This window comes from Schistocerca americana, chromosome 1 (genome assembly GCF_021461395.2).
Source record: "Schistocerca americana isolate TAMUIC-IGC-003095 chromosome 1, iqSchAmer2.1, whole genome shotgun sequence".
Classification (NCBI taxonomy): Eukaryota; Metazoa; Arthropoda; class Insecta; order Orthoptera; family Acrididae; genus Schistocerca; species Schistocerca americana.
The window spans coordinates 766,504,757-766,524,584 of record NC_060119.1 but is presented as its reverse complement, the minus strand read 5'-3'; the positions used below and the strand labels follow the sequence as shown (position 1 = coordinate 766,524,584).

The window sequence follows — 19,828 nt, the reverse complement described above, 5'->3', positions numbered from 1 at the left end:
AATCACGTAGTACGAGATGCGACAGGGGGAAACAACGCGTTGCTATGTCGTCAAAATGATTTTGGAAGCAACAATCTTGGGTTCAACTAGTAATTTTCAAATGGAAAGCGGTCCATGTGGCATACCAGACAGCTAGAGAATTACGCGAAGGACATAATGCTGTCTTTCATTCGACCACAGATTTATTCAGTTTCGATTTATATCGCATTTTGTTCAGAACAGGGCAAATGCTGGTGTTATCTAAAATGGCTACAAGATGTGCTCCACGCGTAAATGTTAAACAATTTTTAAGAGTTGCTCGTAACTCACGAAATCTAGAAGCTGATTGCGACTCCTCGAGGGCAACAAAGGACACATTTCAACAGCCTGTGAGAAGCAGCATGGAGTCAGACACCAAGAACGCCTGCAGATGGCAAGAAGTCGGCTTGCCGAAATACCGCGCCTTTTGGACGACACTACCCGGCTGAATACCCGAGAAATTTTCAAGATTTATGTACGCCGGGAAAACCTCAGATCACACAAGCAGCAGGGAGATGTTCATTTTTCAACTGTTTGTCATGTTGTTAAGACGAAACATGAAACTGATAGGGACAGGCAAAATTACGAATCAAATTGTGATTCTCAAAGGCAAGCACACAGAGGTGAAGTCATAGGACAGTGATAAGCACATATAAAGAAGGCGGTAGTATCTCGAACATAAGGTGTAAAAAGGCTGTGCATTGACGGAGCTGTTATTTGTACTCAGGTGATTCACGTGAAAATGTTTCCGACGCGACTTAATTGTCCTTGAACGCGAAATGGTAGCTGGAGCTATGCGCATTGGACATTGCATTTCGGAAATCGTTAGGGAATTCAGTGTTCTGAGATCTACAGTGTCAAGAGTGTGCCGAAAATCTCAGGCGTTACGTCTCACCAAGGACAACGAAGTGGTCCAGCTGAACTTATCATTGATCATATGCACCAATTCATGGACTTCATGTTTCCAAATAACGATGAAATTTTTGTGGATGGCAATGCTCTATGTCACCGGTCCACAATTGTTCGCAACTGGTTTAAGGAACATTCTGGACAACTCAGGTGAATGATTTGACCACCCAGATCGCTCGACGTGAATCTCGTCGAACATTTTTGGGACGTAATTGAGAGGTCAGTACGTGCACAAACTCTGCACCGGACCACTTTCACAATTACGGACGGCTGTAGAGGCACCATGCCGCAATATTTCTGTAGTGAACTTCCAACGACTTGTTGAGTCCGTGCCACGTCCAGTTGCTGCCCTACGCCGGGACAAAAGAGGTCCGACACGATACCAGGACGTATCCCATCACTCGGCGTATTATGAGTCAGTCCAGGGGTGCGTAATTTTTCAGCGACTTCACAGTACTAGGCTGTAGAGCCAATAGCTAACAGGAGAAAGTCTTGGTCAACGTATCGTGCTCGGCGACGTTTGTTGAAGCCGATGTGAATCATAATGTCTTCTTGGCAACATAAATGTTTGATTTCGTGTGACAGTTTGATTCTCTCACATCTGAACTGGGGCTATTATTACGAACTTTTATTTTTTGTTGCAAAGGACTTTGCAAGGAACCGAAGGATAGATCAAAAGAAGACTTTTCGCGATGTACGATTTGCGGTCCAGTGATTGGATCTTGGAGTTTCTCATGCATAATCAGACAGGGTTCATACAAACTGTTGGGAGTTGTGACCATCTAAACTTGCCTCGTTAGTCAAAGAGATGATGACGACCTTTATCCAAGCATTTTTCCAGAAGATTGACATAGGACTGCAAATAATACGTTTTCTTCATCGTCAATATTGTAAACACGTCGCCGGAAACTGCCTGTAACATTTGTAAGGGACAGGTGGAAGTTTTTCTCACAAATGGGCTACAAGAAGAGAGAAAACAACATGACACTCGTTGTTGCTTTTCGATGGGTATTTTTGGACGACATGCCTCTCTTTCAACGCCAGTCCAGACGTTGCGCAGACATTATTGCAGTCCTGTAGAAAGCCAACCGGTAGTTACTATTATTAATAATACCTATGAGGAGCCAATTGTAGTGCATCCCGTAACAATTTCTACTGGTGACGAACTGCAGCGTAACTATCTCTTACAGAGACAGTTTCTTGTGAGAATTTTCTCCCCTTTACAGAGCAGTATTAAGATTTGTGCGGAACGAATTGTTATGAGTCACGAGGCGACGTGTCAATAGACACATTATACGGATATGCGGATCCGAAAACTCTGGGAGAGTAGTAATACATACTGTACAGCGACTGCATCACTAATAGATGCCGCGCGGATTGGCCGCGAGGTTTGAGGCGCCACGTCACTGAGACAGACCATAGCAACAAAAAATAAGTTTCTTTTGTTCCATTTACAAATGACTCCTTCGCATGTGGGACATGGCAGCATCACACCGACAGACCAGTGCGAACAGAAGGAGTGGTGACAAGACGAACTCAAGTCGAGTGGTCGCAAGAGCGGCACGGGTCTTTCCAAATGGACCTCACCATTAGGAGATCGTACTGTTGTTCGTCTAGCTGCAACTATTAGACGAATGACAACAGTCGAAATACGGGTAAAGTGGCACCGCGAACGATCAGGTGACTGGAAATTGTGTTGAATTTCCGAAGTGTCATGCGTTGTTTATCGTTGATATTACCCCGCAGACAGTAGACGGTTGCATTGTGTAGACCCAGACACTTTTGGGACAGTGAGTGTCATCCTGTGACGTTGAGCGATGACTCCTGTTTCTGTCTGTGGTGGTCAGCAGGTACCAAGGTACCCATAGACGACCTGGAGAAGGATCAAATAAAGTAGTGATCCTCGAGACCTACACCTCTCCATCTCCTGGGATCATTATGTTGGAATCTATATGATTTGAGAACAGGACTGTTTTGGTAGTTGGTGAAGAGTGCTGAATGGTCGACAGTACGTGACAAGAATGGTAAAGCCCTCATGTCTTCTCTTCATGACCAGGGTACCAAATGGCATATTACAGCAGGATAATGCAAGACCCGTACACTGCAGTTCACTCCGCAAACGCGTCGAGGAACGTGCGTATCACTGAGTGAGATGCTCGATACCCTGATTTGCCATCTATAGAGTATGTCTGGGATACAGAAGTAACGAGTATATTGTCGTAACATCCTCCAGCCAACAATCTACACGACTTGCCACAGCATGTGCTTCAGGCGTAGGAATATATTGTTCAAGATAACATTCAGAGACTGTTCTCATGCCACACTGAAAACAAGAGTATATTTGTTCCTCATATTAATGTTGATTGCGGATTGGAAGTTTAACTATTAATATTCGTCACGTGATAAACATATCTACAAATGACAGACTAGTATATTATGGTGTAGCACTTCCGTTTCCGCCAGTGGATCAACGGACATGCATAACTGAACTGGATGGAACATCGTTTAAAGTCATATTTCACTGTGGAGGATGAGGTTAATACGGCTAAAGTTGAGGGTATCGATGTAAAGGAATCTGGGAGAGTAGTAATACATACTGTACAGCGACTGCATCACTCTTAGATGTCGCCCGGATTGAGTGGCCCCTCCTGCCGGAGATTCGGGCCCTCCCCCGGGCATGTGAGTGTGTGTTGTTCTCAGCATGAGTTAGTTTAAGTAGTGTGTAAGTCTAGGGACCGATGACCTCAGCAGTTTGGTCCCTTAGGAATTCGCACACATACTGACAGATACGTCCGTATTTGTTGTAGACTCGCGTGAAGTGCCTAACATCGTTTCTTGCGAGACAGATTGAGGTCCTAGCGCACGCTGCTGGAAGCTTCGGTCTCGTGACGCCAACACAATGCGTGCTGCGCCAAGAGGGTCTAGGCCGCGCTTTCACTGAGCCCCACCAGTCCGTCCCGTGCTTGTATAGCTCTATACATTCGCCGGCCTCATTCGCGACTTGAGACGCTAAAACGCGGGGACGCTGTGACCCTTTGTAGCAGACTGCCTGCTCCCACCCCAGCTGTAGCTAAGAGGCGCTCATGAATACCTCCTCGGCAGAGAACCAGGGGCAATATATTAGAGCGTTCCTCAGATAAAAATTCAAACGTCTGTCCTCTAGGATCATGGAGAGCGATAATGAGGCACTATTAAGCTTGGTTCGTCCACGGGACAGTCATGGTGCAGTCATGGTCTAGGTAAAGGACTCTTCCTCGACACAAACGTGGTGCAAATTTCCATCAGACGATCCGACCGTAGATTTTTCTTGATTTCCCTTACTGTTGCTAGCAAATTCGAACATAGTTACTTCAACAAACAGTCGATTCATTCTCACTTTCTTGTCCAATGGAGCTTTGTTTATATTGAGGTCGACGTGAACAGATGCCTTTGTTTCCTCCGTGCGGACTAGGTTCCACGCTCCCTGCCTCGATACACATTATCGCAGTAATAAACTTCGCGAAATGCTTCGTGCCGATATTCGAATGCAACCTACACTGAAAAGTTACATTACGCCAGTGTTTAAAACCCTTCCACCTTCAAGACCATACCCTCCAATGGACAGATGAGGGGCTGTCTTATGGTTTACTGCACAGGAATTTTTGTCTGTATTATGCATCTGGTAAGTCTGTCTTACAATGTCTCTCAAGGAGTGACGTTTAGATAACAGCACAACAGCTATCAAAAATCTTCAAACATGGCCCACAAATTGGATCCTGAAAATAAAAAAAAGTTTCACATCTGTGGAAAGAAAGTGTGGTGATAATGACTACAGCGATGTAAACAGAATTAATTCTTCTTTCGTTTGCGAATGTTTGCAGTTATTGATTCCTGTGAGTTGAAATTTGACTTCTCTGTCTGAATAGGCACTAAACTTGAAGACAAGTTCAGGTGCATGTCTGTTAGGCAATTTCGTATATTTGGAGATGCACGCGTTATTTGTTGTTATTGTTGTGGTCTTCATTCCAAAGACCGGTTTGATGCAACTCTATATGCTGTTCTATCCTGTGCAAGCCTCTTCATCTCCGAGTAACTACTGCAACCTACATCCCTGTGAATCTGCTTATTGTATTCATCTCTTGGTCTCCCTCAACAATTTTACCCCCCACACTTCACCCAGTACTAAATTGCTGACCCCTTTATGTCTCAGAATGTGTCCTACCACAAATTTCTCTTCACCCCAATTCTACTCAGTAACTCCTCATTGGTTAAGTAATCTACCCACCTAATCGTCAGCATTCTTCTGCAGCACCACATTACAAAAGCTTCTATTCTCTTCTTGTCTAAATTGCTTAGCGTCCAAATTTCACTTCCATACGTGACTACACTCCACACAAATACTTCCCGAAAAGACTTCCTGACACGTAAACCTGCACTCAATGTTAACAAATTTCTCTTCTTCAGAAACGCTTTTCTTGCCATTGCCAATCAGCATTTTTTTTATCCTCCCTGCTTCGACCATCATCAGTTATTTTGCTTCCCAAATAGCAGAAACTCATCTACTACTTTAAGTGTCTCATTTCCTAATCTAATTCCCTCAGCATCACCTGATTTAATTCGACTACATTCCATTATCCTCGTTTCGTTTTGTTCATGTTCTTCTTATATCCTCCTTTCAAGACACTGTGCATTCCGTTCAACTGCTCTTCCAGGTCCTTACCTGTCTCTGACAGAATCACAATGTCATCAGCAAACCTCAAAGTTTTTATTTCTTCTCCATGGATTTTAATTCCTACTCCGAATTTTTCTTTTGTTTCCTTTACTGCTTGCCAAATATACAGATTGAATAACATTGGGGAGAGGCTACAACCCTGTCTCACTCCCTTCCCAACTGCTGCTTCCCTTTCGTGCCCCTCGACTCTTATAACTGCCATCAGGTTTCTGTACAAATTGTAAATAGCCTTTTGCGCCCTGTATTTTACCGCTGCCATCTTTAGAATTTGAAAGAGAGTATTCTAGTCAACATTGTCAAAACCTTTCTCTAAGTCCACAAATGCTAGAAACGTAGGTTTGCCTTTCCTTAATCTATTTTCTAAGATAAGTCGTAGGGTCAGTATTGCTTCGCTTGTTGCTACATTTCTCCGGAATCCAAACTGATCTTCCCCAAGGTCGGCTTCTACCGCTTTTACCATTCTTCTGTAAAGGATTCGTGTTAGTATTTTGCAGGCATGATTTATTAAAGTGATAGTTCGGTAATTTTCACAGCTGTCAGCACCTGCATTCTTTGGTATTGGGATTATTATACTCTTCTTGAAGTCTGAAGGTATTTCGCCTGTCTCATACATCTTGCTCATCATATGGAAGAGTTTTGTCATGGCTGGCTGTCCCAAAGCTATCAGTAGCTGTAACGCTACGTTGTCTACTCCCGGGACCTAGTTTCGACTTAGGTCTATCAGTGCCCTGTCAAATTCTTCACGCAGTATCATATCTCCCTTCTCATCTTCCATTTCCATAATATTGCCCGCAAGCGTATCTCCCTTGTATAGCCCCTCTATATACTTCTTTCACCTTTCTGCTCTCCCTTCTGTGCTTAGGACTGGTTTTCCATATGAGCTCTTGATATTCATGCAGATGGTTCTATTTTCTCCAAAGGTCTCTTTAATTTTCCTATAGGCAGTATCTGTCTTACCCCTTAGTGATATATGCTTCTTCATCCTTACATTTGTCCTCTAGCCATTCCTGCTTAGCTATTTTGCGCTTCCTTTCGGTCTCATTTTTTAGACGTTTGTATTCATTTCCGCCTGCTTCATTTACTGTATTTTTATGTTTTCTCCTTTCCTCGATTATATTCAATATCTCTTGTGTTACCCTGTGTATTAGCCTTCGTCTTTTTACCTACTTGATCCTCTGCTGCCTTCACTACTTCATCTCTCAAAGTTACCCATTCTTCTTCGATTGTATCTTTTTCCCCTGTTCTTGTCAATCGTTCCCTAATTCTACCTCTGAAACCCTCTACAACCTCTGGTTCTTTCAGTTTATCCAGGCCGCACCTCCTTAAATTTCTTCCTCTTTGCAGTTTCTTCAGTCTTAATCTGCAGTTCATAACCAATAAATTGTGGTCAGAGTCCACATCTGCTCCTGGAAATGTCTTACAATTTGAAATCTGTCTAACCATTATATAATCAATCTGATACCTTCCAGTGTCTCCAAGTCTCTTCCACGTATTTAACCTTCCCTAATGATTCTTAAAGCAAGTGTTAGCTATGATTAAATTATGCTCTGTTCACAATTCTACCGGGCGGCTTTCTCTGTCATTCCTTTCCCCCAATCCATAATCCCCTACCACTTTGCCCTCTCTTGCTTTTCCTTCTATCGAATTCCAGTCCATCATGACTACTAAATTTTTGGCTCCCTTAACCAGCTGAATAATTTCTTTTATCTCATCATACATTCCCTCAATCTCCTCCTCACCTGCGGAGCTAGTTGGCATATAAACTTGGTATTACTATTGTAGGGGCGGGCTTCGTGTCTATCGTGGCTAAAATAATGCGTTCGCTTTGCTGTTCATAGTAGCTTGTCCGCGTTCCTATATTTTTTACTCATTATTAAACGTACTCCTACATTACCTTTATTTGATTTTGTGTTTATAACTCTGTACTCATCTGATCAGAAGTCCTGTTCCTCCTGCCACCGAATTTCACTAATTCCTACTATATCTAACTTTAACCTATCCAGTTACCTTTTTAAATTTCCTAACCTACCTGCCCGATTAAGGGATCTGACATTCCACGCTCCGATCCGTAGAACGCCAGTTTTCTTTCTCCTGATAATGACATCCTCCTGAGTGTCCCCGTTCGGTGATCCGAATGGGGGGATATTTCACCTCCGGAATATTTTATCAAAGAGGATGCCGTCGGGAAAAATTACCACTGTAATTTCCCCTTGCTTTCGGCCGTTAGCGGTACCAACATAGCAAGGCCGCTTTGGTTGATGTTACAAGGCCAGATCACTCAATCATCCAGACTGTTTCCTCTGCAACTACTGAAAAGGCTGTTGTTCCTCTTCAGGAACCACACGTTCGTCTGGCCTCTCAACATAAACCCCTCCGTTGTGGATGAACCTGCGGTTTGACTGTCTGTATCGCTGAGGCACAAAAAATGGCTCGGAGCACTATGGGACTTAACATCTATGGTCATCAGTCCCCTAGAACTTAGAACTACTTAAACCTAACTAACCTAAGGACATCACACAACACCCAGTCATCACGAGGCAGAGAAAAGCTGAGGCACACAAGCCTCTGCACCAATGGCAAGGTCGACGGTTCATGGGGGCGGATGTTCTTCATAAGAAAGAGTAAACGTTTTTCTTTTTACCAAAGCAATAAAACTTTCTGCAAAACTTGGTAGCACACTATTCTACGTAGAGAATTAGGCTTTCCCTGCATGTTCTACACTTAACTATTTTTCATTCTAATACCTTCTCATTTATGATGCGCGCTACATCACTGTCGGCGAATCTCTCATTCTGCCCTTCCTTGCCAACACCTTGTAATGTTCTAGCGAAACAGCATATGTGGTTGTCGGATCTAAGTTTTCTGAGTTTAAATTACTGATTGCGTATTGGCTGTCTCTTTTTAATTCCTCCCGTCATTGTTTCATAATTAAACAACAATATAGTGATGTTGTACTATGTCATAGAGTTACTCCGTCTCACAGTGACGTTAGTGATCATCTTCTGCCTCCATCATATTTCTGTGGCTTAGAATATGTACATCTCATTTCAACTTCACTTTATCAAAGATTTACTCGGTATTATATACAATTAAATATAGTATTACCTGTTTAGAATGTATCTGCTTAACATAAAGTTTCAAATCCACACATGTCGCTAAATCTTGGCAATTAAGCCGGTGTAGAAAACTGGCCGGAAAAGAACAATATCGAAGGTATTCAAATACTATACATGTAAACGATTTTGTCCTTTTGAGATGGTTATAAACTGTGTTACCTGTGAAGGTGCCTAACAGTAGGTCAGAATGTTTTCTCAGGAGACATTAATTTCATATTACACTAGGTAATACTAGTCGTCAAGCAGATAGTTCCTTTACAATTGAAAAATTACATTGTAATAAACTTCCGATTGAACGGCCATACCCAGAATTTAATACATCGTACAGCGAGCGGTAAATGTCCTTTCCGTGTCCAGAATTGGCATCTCGGAAATAAATTAGCGAAATTATGTACAGTGACGCCTCTTGAGGCCTCTTTTACTCATTTTCTTTTTACTCAAAATTCAAGAAGCAGTGTTGTATTTGACGTAGACGATGGGCACAGCTGAACTGTTGACAACCATGCATCACCAATACATAGTTAAGATTTGCGCGCCATTACGATATTCTGATTATACAACGATGCTTGGCGATAACTTTCTGCTGCACTGGCTTCACCTTAAGACCTTCAGAGATTACGTCGCTGCATGATTCCTGTGACTTGCATAACGTGACCCGCCCTGTTCTACAGTGTAAACAGATTGGCTGCAGAGGCGCACTGTGTCAAGGTTATCTTCAGTTCTCAGAATCTGCACGACTACAGTTTTCCACACGAATCAGCGAAGTGATTGTTTTAGAAAAATAAGAAAAACAACACGACTTACGCTGTAAACAAAGAAAGAAATAACTTGATATATAGCTGCGGGGTTACTGTGAGTGGAATACAGGATTTGAGTTAAGAGAAGATGTAACTTACAAGGGAACATTCTCAAGTTTCATAAACGATATTGATTAAGCTTGGCGAGAGGGTAGAGGGGTCAGAGTAGTGCGATACGTATTTTTTTGTTTGTGCCCAATTTCCCTTTTGAGGGGTGAAACACACTCCGCCATTTTAGGTTTAGAGGGAATATCTTTGAATCGGTGATGTGTATAAAAAATGTTTTTAACATAAAAGTTGACATGTAATAATGTTCTTGAAAACTGTATAATCAACTATTGAAATTTTGCAAAATACCCCACCACCATTATTTAATCCTGAAAAAGGAAAACTTTTCTTACAACTTGAATTAAAAAAGCTTTCACGCCACATAAATCTCTGTATAATAAATCTGTTTCCTGAAACACCATTTTTGGAAAATGAACTGTACACAGTGTGTTTTCGGAGTATTTTCTGCGTACCTAATTAAAATATATAAAAATTAATTACTATCGAATTATTTGTTTTACTTTTATGTGTTGTATGTTGTAAATTGTTATTTTATGTTTTACATTTATTGCTTTTTGTTTTATTATTTACCATTTCACATTCATGTTTTTGTTAACTGAAAAGAATAAGTAGTCCCAATTCATTATTACGGTACAAAATAATTACAATAACGATAATCTGTAAGAAAATACTTAAAGCATGCACATAAAAGAATGAAATTTCTTCACGTAATATACATGACGGGGAAGCTAATATAAAACAAAATTCAGCAAGATTTCTTATTTCACAGGTGATCCTTATCCTGATTTAGTATCAGGAGTATTTCAGTACATTGGTAAGCCTTGGTGAAGAGAATTGATTATGTACTAGCTACTGCAGCTTGACTGTATTGTTTCTCGAGTGGAGATTCGCATCGTAGTCGTTCAGCATAACCAGATCTGAAGGTGTTCTCACAAAGTCCTTCCAACATCGAAAGCCGTACACGTCCCACGGCTGCACCTGTGCCGTCGAGTCCTTTGGGATCACCAGATGAACAAGTTCCTTGTCCTCAATGGTTCTTTCACATTGACACTTCAAGAACCTAACAATAATACAGACAAGAAAGCATCTTTCAAATACACTCCTGGAAATGGAAAAAAGAACACATTGACACCGGTGTGTCAGACCCACCATACTCGCTCCGGACACTGCGAGAGGGCTGTACAAGCAATGATCACACGCACGGCACAGCGGACACACCAGGAACCGCGGTGTTGGCCGTCGAATGGCGCTAGCTGCGCAGCATTTGTGCACCGCCGCCGTCAGTGTCAGCCAGTTTGCCGTGGCATACGGAGCTCCATCGCAGTCTTTAACACTGGTAGCATGCCGCGACAGCGTGGACGTGAACCGTATGTGCAGTTGACGGACTTTGAGCGAGGGCGTATAGTGGGCATGCGGGAGGCCGGGTAGACGTACCGCCGAATTGCTCAACACGTGGGGCGTGAGGTCTCCACAGTACATCGATGTTGTCGCCAGTGGTCGGCGGAAGGTGCACGTGCCCGTCGACCTGAGACCGGAAGGCAGCGACGCACGGATGCACGCCAAGACCGTAGGATCCTACGCAGTGCCGTAGGGGACCGCACCGCCACTTCCCAGCAAATTAGGGACACTGTTGCTCCTGGGGTATCGGCGAGGACCATTCGCAACCGTCTCCATGAAGCTGGGCTACGGTCCCGCACACCGTTAGGCCGTCTTCCGCTCACGCCCCATCATCGTGCAGCCCGCCTCCAGTGGTGTCGCGACAGGCGTGAATGGTGGGACGAATGGAGACGTGTCGTCTTCAGCGATGAGAGTCGCTTCTGCCTTGGTGCCAATGATGGTCGTATGCGTGTTTGGCGCCGTGCAGGTGAGCGCCACAATCAGGACTGCATACGACCGAGGCACACAGGGCCCACACCCGGCATCATGGTGTGGGGAGCGATCTCCTACACTGGCCGTACACCACTGGTGATCGTCGAGGGGACACTGAATAGTGCACGGTACATCCAAACCGTCATCGAACCCATCGTTCTACCATTCCTAGACCGGCAAGGGAACTTGCTGTTCCAACAGGACAATGCACGTCCGCATGTATCCCGTGCCACCCAACGTGCTCTAGAAGGTGTAAGTCAACTACCCTGGCCAGCAAGATCTCCGGATCTGTCCCCCATTGAGCATGTTTGGGACTGGATGAAGCGTCGTCTCACACGGTCTGCACGTCCAGCACGAACGCTGGTCCAACTGAGGCGCCAGGTGGAAATGGCATGGCAAGCCGTTCCACAGGACTACATCCAGCATCTCTACGATCGTCTCCATGGGAGAATAGCAGCCTGCATTGCTGCGAAAGGTGGATATACACTGTACTAGTGCCGACATTGTGCATGCTCTGTTGCCTGTGTCTATGTGCCTGTGGTTCTGTCAGTGTGATCATGTGATGTATCTGACCCCAGGAATATGTCAATAAAGTTTCCCCTTCCTGGGACAATGAATTCACGGTGTTCTTATTTCAATTTCCAGGAGTGTACCTTTTGACCTGGTCAGATGTTTTGTTTAGCAGATTTCGATATTGTCACAAGGACTTTTGGGGCTTCACAAAGAGCTTGGATTCTCGGTCCAAATTCACAATTAGTTTTTCTTAAAACTATGAAAAGGTGGGCGATCAGTGTGAATTAAAACGCTTTGAGGGTCGTACCCGAGAACGAGAAACATATGGTGATCCCACAGGGCTCGATGGCGCAGCTACAACCGTGGAATGAATATGTCTATCGCTTTTGGAAGAACTTTGTGAGAAGTCTTTCAGATCTAGTTCCGTTGAATGATTATGATGTCAATCTACACTTCAGAAACAATTCAGTCAACCTACAGTCACTGGTATATAGTTAATTTTCTTCGCCAAAGCTTACCAATGTACTGAAATGTGCCTAATTCAAATCAGGAAATTTACAGGTTCACCTGTGACGATTTGAAATTCCGTTAAATGCTGTTGTGTATATTACGTGAAGAAATTTCGTTCGTGTTGTGTGCATAGCGCAAAAAACCGTTTTGATTTAAGCATTTCATTATCGTAATTATTTTCTGTCATAATAATGAGTTACTTATCATTTTCAGTTATCAAAATACACGTATGTGAAACGGTGATCTAAACAACAAGAAACCTATGAATTTAAAACGTAAAAAGAATCGATTAAAACATAGAACAAATGTAAGTAAAATAAATAATTAGAATAGTAATAAATGATTAGATATTTTAATTAGGAACGCTGAAAATACTCCGCCAGCACATTATGTACAATTTATTTTCCGTAAATGGTGTTTCAGAAACCATCTTTATTACACAGGGATGTATGTGGCTTGAAAGCTTCTTCAATTTATATTGTAATTAAAGTTTTTATTTTTCAAAATCAGTTAATGGTGGTGGAATATTTTGCAAAATTTTAAATTATTGGAATAGAGAACATTAATTATTTATCATGTTAAAAACATTTTTATATGTATCACCGTTTCGAAGATATTCCCTCTAAATCTAAAATTGCGAATTACCTTTCGGGGTGTGTTTTACCCCTTAAAAGTGAAACTGGACACAAACAAAAAGATACTTATTGCATTATTTTGCCCCCTCTATACTCTGCCAAGTTCCATCAAAGTCGTTTATTAACACTTAACAATGTCCCCGTGTCAGATCATTTCCCTTGTTAGATCATTTCAATGAAATAACTACACAACTGCATTTCCTTGCTGCCGCCATCACCTTCCGTTTCTAGGTGCTGTACATTTGCTTGGAAGCTGGTAAAAGGAGCGACAGAGCAAAGAACATTCTTTATTTCCCCCCCCCCCCCCCCCCCCCACAAAGAAGCTATCATTGGAGATAATACGGTACTAATAAAGAAATTAAACAATATTGTGTAGAGGAGGAAGTGAATAAGTGTTCCGTGAAAAACTATTAACAACATAGGGTTTTGTTTACCTTTTTGATGACACTAATTTTTTTTTAAATTTTAGTATGATTTTTACGTCATTATTTATGATTAAAATAGAAGTAATCACTAATGAAACAAGTTTTTCTCTTTTTTAAAATTTCATTAACCTTCGGAACAAAGAAGGTGTTCAGTCAAAGAACAGTATTCTCAAAGTGTTCACATGAGGACAGCCCCGTTGGCGATGGTGCCACTAGCATAGAAACTGCACCAACGAGTATTTGGGTTGCGTTTTTGGCTGAGTGCAGATTCATTCTGAGTAGTGATTCTAGAGTTCAACGTTATTGTGACAACGTATTCCACCTCCTTGTGCATATTTTTAGGTTACCTTCGGCCCTGACGTAACTTTTATGGATGAAAATGAGCGACCGCATCGAACAGCGCTGGTGCGGCAGCTCTTGGAACTAGAGAAGAACTGGTGAACGGACTGAACCTATCCTTGCCCCCGACTTAAATCCTATCGAGTACGTGTCGGGTACGTTGGGCATACGTATTGCAGTACGTTCACGTGCACCAAGAACCGTCCAGCAGACCGAGCGAGGTGGCGCAGTGGTTAGCACTCTGGACTCGCATTCGGGAGGACGACGGTTCAATCCCGCGTCCGGCCATCCTGATTTAGGTTTTCCGTGATTCCCCTAAATCGCTCCAGGCAAATGCCGGGATAGTTGCTTTGAAAGGGCACGGCCGACTTCCTTCCCTAATCCGATGAGACCGATGACTTCGCTGTTTGGTCTCTTCCCCCAAACAACCCAGCCCAACCCATCTGGCAGTTGTCAAGCGCGCTGGTAGAGGAACAGTACGCCTTATTAGAAGAGTTCCTTCCCAACCTTGTGGCCAGCATGGGCTTACGATGCACAGCATTTATTGCTGTCCCTGATGATCACCGTGGTAGGAACCTAGTCTTGCTTTTTGTAATGTCCAGGGGACCATCATAAATCGCAGTGACTTAGGTGTAATTATTGTGGTTGGATAAAAGTGTCATTTCTGTTCGTCTCATTGCGTATTTCTTTCAGTTACCTTCTATACTATATCGTAGCAGTTGTTTCTATGTATGGTCTAAGTTTCATCGAACTGTGTTGTTTGGCAGAGACACATTACGCTAAAGTTACTTCCATCCTTAAGTCGGCACATCAGTATAGTTGTGTTGACAACTTCGGATTCATACCAAGAATGCCCGAAGAACATAACTTACAAACACTTTCTTTTTTATGGGACCAGCAACATATATTATGTCAGCCTTGAGTAAACTATTACTGCTACCCTTAGTTCCTGGATGTAATATTTTTTTTATTACCATTTTACAGTTGTTCGATGATTTGATGTTGCACGCGTATTACGTTTTTTTTATTATTTTGACAGTTGTAGAAATTCACGTTTGACAGTTAGTTGTTTATAACGACCCGCAACAACATAAACATGCTACAGTAAACAACTATCTGTCAAACTTGAATTTCTACGACTGTTAAAATAATAAAAAACGTGTTATAATATACGTGAAACATCAAATCATCGAACAACTTTAAAGTGTTACTACATTATTACATCCAACAACTACGGACAGCAACTCAAGGTTGGCATATGTCCGTCTACAACGTCAGGACGTGAGTAGAATATCCGAGGATAAAAAGGCTTTATAAACTATATATTACGTAAAATATAAATAAATACGATTATTTGCAGATATACCGATGAAGCCAACGAAGCCGAATTAAGCTTATACAGGGTGGTCCATTGATCGTGACCGGGCCAAATATCTCACGAAATAAGCGTCAACCGAAAAAACTACAAAGAACGAAACTCGTCTAGCTTGAAGGGGAAAACCAGATGGCGCTATGGATCGCCCGGTAGATGGCGCTGCCATAGGTTCGAAAAATGGCTCTGAGCACTATGGGACTTAACTGCTCTGGTCATCAGTCCCCTAGAACTTAGAACTACTTAAACCTAACTAACCTAAGGACATCACACACATCCATGCCCGAGGCAGGATTCGAACCTGCGACCGTAGCGGTCGCGCGGTTCCAGACTGTAGCGCCTAGAACCGCTAGGCCACTCCAGCCAGCGCTGCCATAGGTCAAACGGAAATCAACTCCGTTTTTTAAATAGAAACCCATATTTTTATTACATATTCGTGTAATATGTAAAGAAATATGAATGTTTTAGTTGGACCACTTTTTTCGCTTTGTGATAGATGGCGCTGTAATACACTCAAACGTATATGTGGGTGGTATCACGTAACATTCCGCCAGTGCAGACGGTATTTGCTTCGTGATACATTACCCGTGTTAAAATGGACCGTTTACCAATTGCGGAAAACATCGATATCGTGTTGATGTATGGCTATTGTGTTCAAAATTCCCAACGGGCGTGTGCTATATATGTTGCTCGGTATCCTGGACGACATCATCCAAGTGTCCGGACCGTTCGCCGGATAGTTACATTATTTAAGGAAACAGGAAGTGTTCAGCCACATGTGAAACGTCATCCACGACCTGCAACAAATGATGATGCCCACGTAGGTGTTTTAGCTGCTGTAGCAGACAAATTGCGCGAGAATTGGGAATCTCAAAAACGTCGGTGTTGGGAATGCTACATCAACATCGATTGCACCCGTACCATATTTCTATGCACCAAGAATTGCATGGCGACGACTTTTAACGTCGTGTACATTTCTGCCACTGGGCAGAAGAGAAGTTACGGGACGATGACAGATTTTTTGCACGCGTTCTATTTAGCGACGAAGCGTCATTCAGCAACAGCTGTAACGTAAACCGGCATAATATGCACTATTGGGCAACGGAAAATCCACGATGGCTGCGACAAGTGTTAATGTATGGTGCGGTATTATGGGAGGAAGGATAATTGGCCCCCATTTTATCGATGGCAATCTAAATAGTGCAATGTATGCTGATTTCCTACGTCATGTTCTACCGATGTTACTACAAGATGTTTCACTGCATGACAGAATGGCGATGTACTTCCAACATGATGGATGTCCGGCACATAGCTCGCATGCGGTTGAAGCGGTATTGAATAGCATATTTGATGACGTTCACTGGATCTGGCGTCCCCGGATGTCTTTCTGTGGGGAAAGTTGAGGGATATTTGCTATCGTGATCCACCGACAACGCCTGACAAAATGTTTCAGCGCATTGTCAATGCATGTGCGAACATCACGGAAGGCGAACTACTCGCTGTTAAGAGGAATGTCGTTACACGTATTGCCAAATGCATTGAGGATGACGGATGTAATTTTGAGCATTTATTGCATTAATGTGGTATTTACAGGTAATCACACTGTAACAGCATGCGTTCTCAGAAATAGTAAGTTCCCAAAGGTACATGTATCACATTGGAACAACCGAAATAAAATGTTCAAACGTATCTACATTGTGTATTTCAATTTAAAAAACCTACCTGTTACCAACTGGTCGTCTAAAATTGTGAGCCATATGTTTGTGACTATTACAGCGCCAACTGTCACAAAACGAAAAAAATGGTCCAACTAAAACATTCGTATTTCTTAACGTAATACACGAATATGTAATAAAAAATGAGGGCTCCTATTTAAAAAACGCAGTTGATATCCGTTTGTTCTATGGCAGCGCGATCGAGCGGTCCAGCCATAGCACCATCTGGTTCCCCCTTCAAGCCAGACAAGTTTCATTCTTTGTAGCTTTTTCGTTTGACGCTTATTTCGTGAGATATTTGGCCCGGTCACCATCAATGGACCATCCTGTATACAAAATAAAACATCAAGCAGCATACTGTCTTAGTAATTCTTTTCATAATTACCAACACTTGTCCGACAGCTTATTTAGTTCTTACCGTCAGTAAAAGAGACATGAAGTTTTCAAGAGGAAAACTGGGCCCTTGCCCATGGGTTTCTTTGGCGCCACAGAGATGCTTTTCATAGGGAAGTTCCGGTCTCATACGTGTGTGTGAAATCTTATGGGACTTAACTGCTAAGGTCATCAGTCCCTAAGCTTACGCACTACTTAACCTAAATTATCCTAAGGACAAACACACACACACCCATGCCCGAGGGAGGACTCGAACCTCCGCCGGGACCAGCCGCACAGTCCATGACTGCAGCGCCTTAGGCCGCTCGGCTAATCCCACGCGGCTGTTCCGGTCTCAGCTGGGTGCAAAGTGTCATCTTGTTGGTAGTTCCAGAGCAATGGACGTTGGAGCAGGGGACCGAGCGACGTGGCGCACTAGTAAGACATGACCCGCATTCGGGACGCCGACGGTGCAAATCCCCGTCAAGCCATCCAGATTCGAGTTTTCCGTGATTTTTCTAAATGGCTTAAGACAAATGCCAGGATGGTTCGTTTGAAAAGGATACGCCACCATCCCTCCCCAATGTAAGCGAGTGCTCCATCTCTAACGACCTCGTCATCGACGGGTGGTTAAACGTAATTCTTGGATTTTTTGTTGGAACAAGCAGCGTTATCCAGCTGCTAATCTTGCGGTGATCTGGCATAGTGGTTGTCCGTCGCGAGTGCTGACGTGTGTCACAGCGAACGCAGTGAGTGTGAGGGGAAGAAACTGCAAAGCTGCAAACAAAGCTTTGTTCCCGGGCACGACCTGATTCCCAGCATCCCGTACCGCCGCGTCCCATCAAGTCACGTTACGTCACCCCGACCGCCAAGCGCCGACGGTCACGCGAAGCGCTCCGCCCGTGTGTTTCCCCATGCAAATGAGCCCAACACGGGTAGCAATCGCGGCACGAGCTTTCAGCCGAGTATGGGAATTAGGACGTTCTCATACGAAACATTCCAATAAGGCGGCGCGCCCGTAAGCGCGGACGACCCAATCTGCCGCCGGGTTAGTAATTTATTCGCCGCTTACTTCACTCTTTTTTGTCGGGATTTCTCAGCGATTTGTCTCGTATCCACCGTAATTTACCACCCTTGCTGGTAGTGGATCTATCAATTTTCCCGACTAAACGTTTTATTTTAATAACCATCATCGCGTTGCACGCGAACAGTAGCGCCCCATCGCCGAAGATTTACTGGCCTTCCGAAAGCCAACTGGCGCCAGCAGTCTCATTTTCATGGCTCTGTCAGACGACACTGCCTTTACACTTCTGAATACTAACAACAGTGTAGGCCAACCTTGACTTAAAGAAGCTGAACACTGTGGCGGGATATTCCTTTCTTTATTTTCGTTTCAGAAAAAGGGATGGTATGAAATGTATCATACATCGTGCAATAGCTGTTATGATAGTCTCACTTAAGAATCCATTGTGGATGAAATTTTCGTATCAGCTTAGCGAAGTCTATTTTATATCAATTTACATACATGGTTCTTCAGCAGGCGCTTCACAGGTCTGCTGTTGAATTTACAGCTAGCATGATGATTCACTGTATTGATTGTAGTGTCATTCTTTGGTAAACTACAGCAAATTCTGACTCATGTAGCGTTAAGATACAGCTGTAAGTGTCGTAATACCTGTTCCCATTAGTTCCACACATGTGTTTTGGTTCGAATTCTCTGTCACTAAATCCCGAAAAAACACACTATACACAGTTCAGTTGTAAGATATTTCCTTTCAGTATGTGCTTAAAATATGTCGACAACCACACAGAAGAGGTTGACAGAGTTTAATTCCTCGGATTACAATTTTACAGTAAAATCAAGTGGAAGCGGAATACCACAGAACTTCTGAAGTACCGAAACAAATCTTTATTTGTAATGCGGTTGTTGTCCAACACAGGTGATATAAAAAAGCTAGCATACTTCATTTATTTTCATTCCACAATATCATGCCTTTTTTGGGTCACTTTATCAAGCCTAATTAAAGTTTTGCGGGTCCTAAAGGATACAGTATGAATTATTTGCAGTGTAAACTCAGGAACGTCCTGCTGAGGCCAATTCAACAAAAAGGCGGTGCTAGTTACTGCATTCCAATATGTTTATTCCTGAATTAAATTTGTTATGATTATCTACTTTTCGAAGCGATAACTCAGCTCGTGGATTCGATAATAATAATAAGAAGAAGAATAAGAATACGCTACAAAGAGATTTAAAGACATTTACTTTGGTCCAAAAGGTGTCCATTATTCAGGAACAAACATATTCCATAACTTTCCACCAGCCACGAAATGTTTAGCTACTAATACGAGTAAACTGCAGTTTAATAGGAGCCTAAAGGATTTAATGACAGCCAACACATACACCATTAACGTATCTCAGTTAACGTATACGTTTCTAATAATACCGAATAATGTGAAG

General features: G+C 42.9%; 1 protein-coding gene across 1 annotated transcript in view; it reads right to left on the bottom strand.

The window, feature by feature from the left end:
* LOC124545441 (U-scoloptoxin(19)-Sm1a) overlaps positions 1 to 19,828 on the bottom strand; it is a 59,243-nt gene that overhangs the window by 19,962 nt on the left and 19,453 nt on the right. The gene's annotated exons all lie outside the window — the stretch shown is intronic.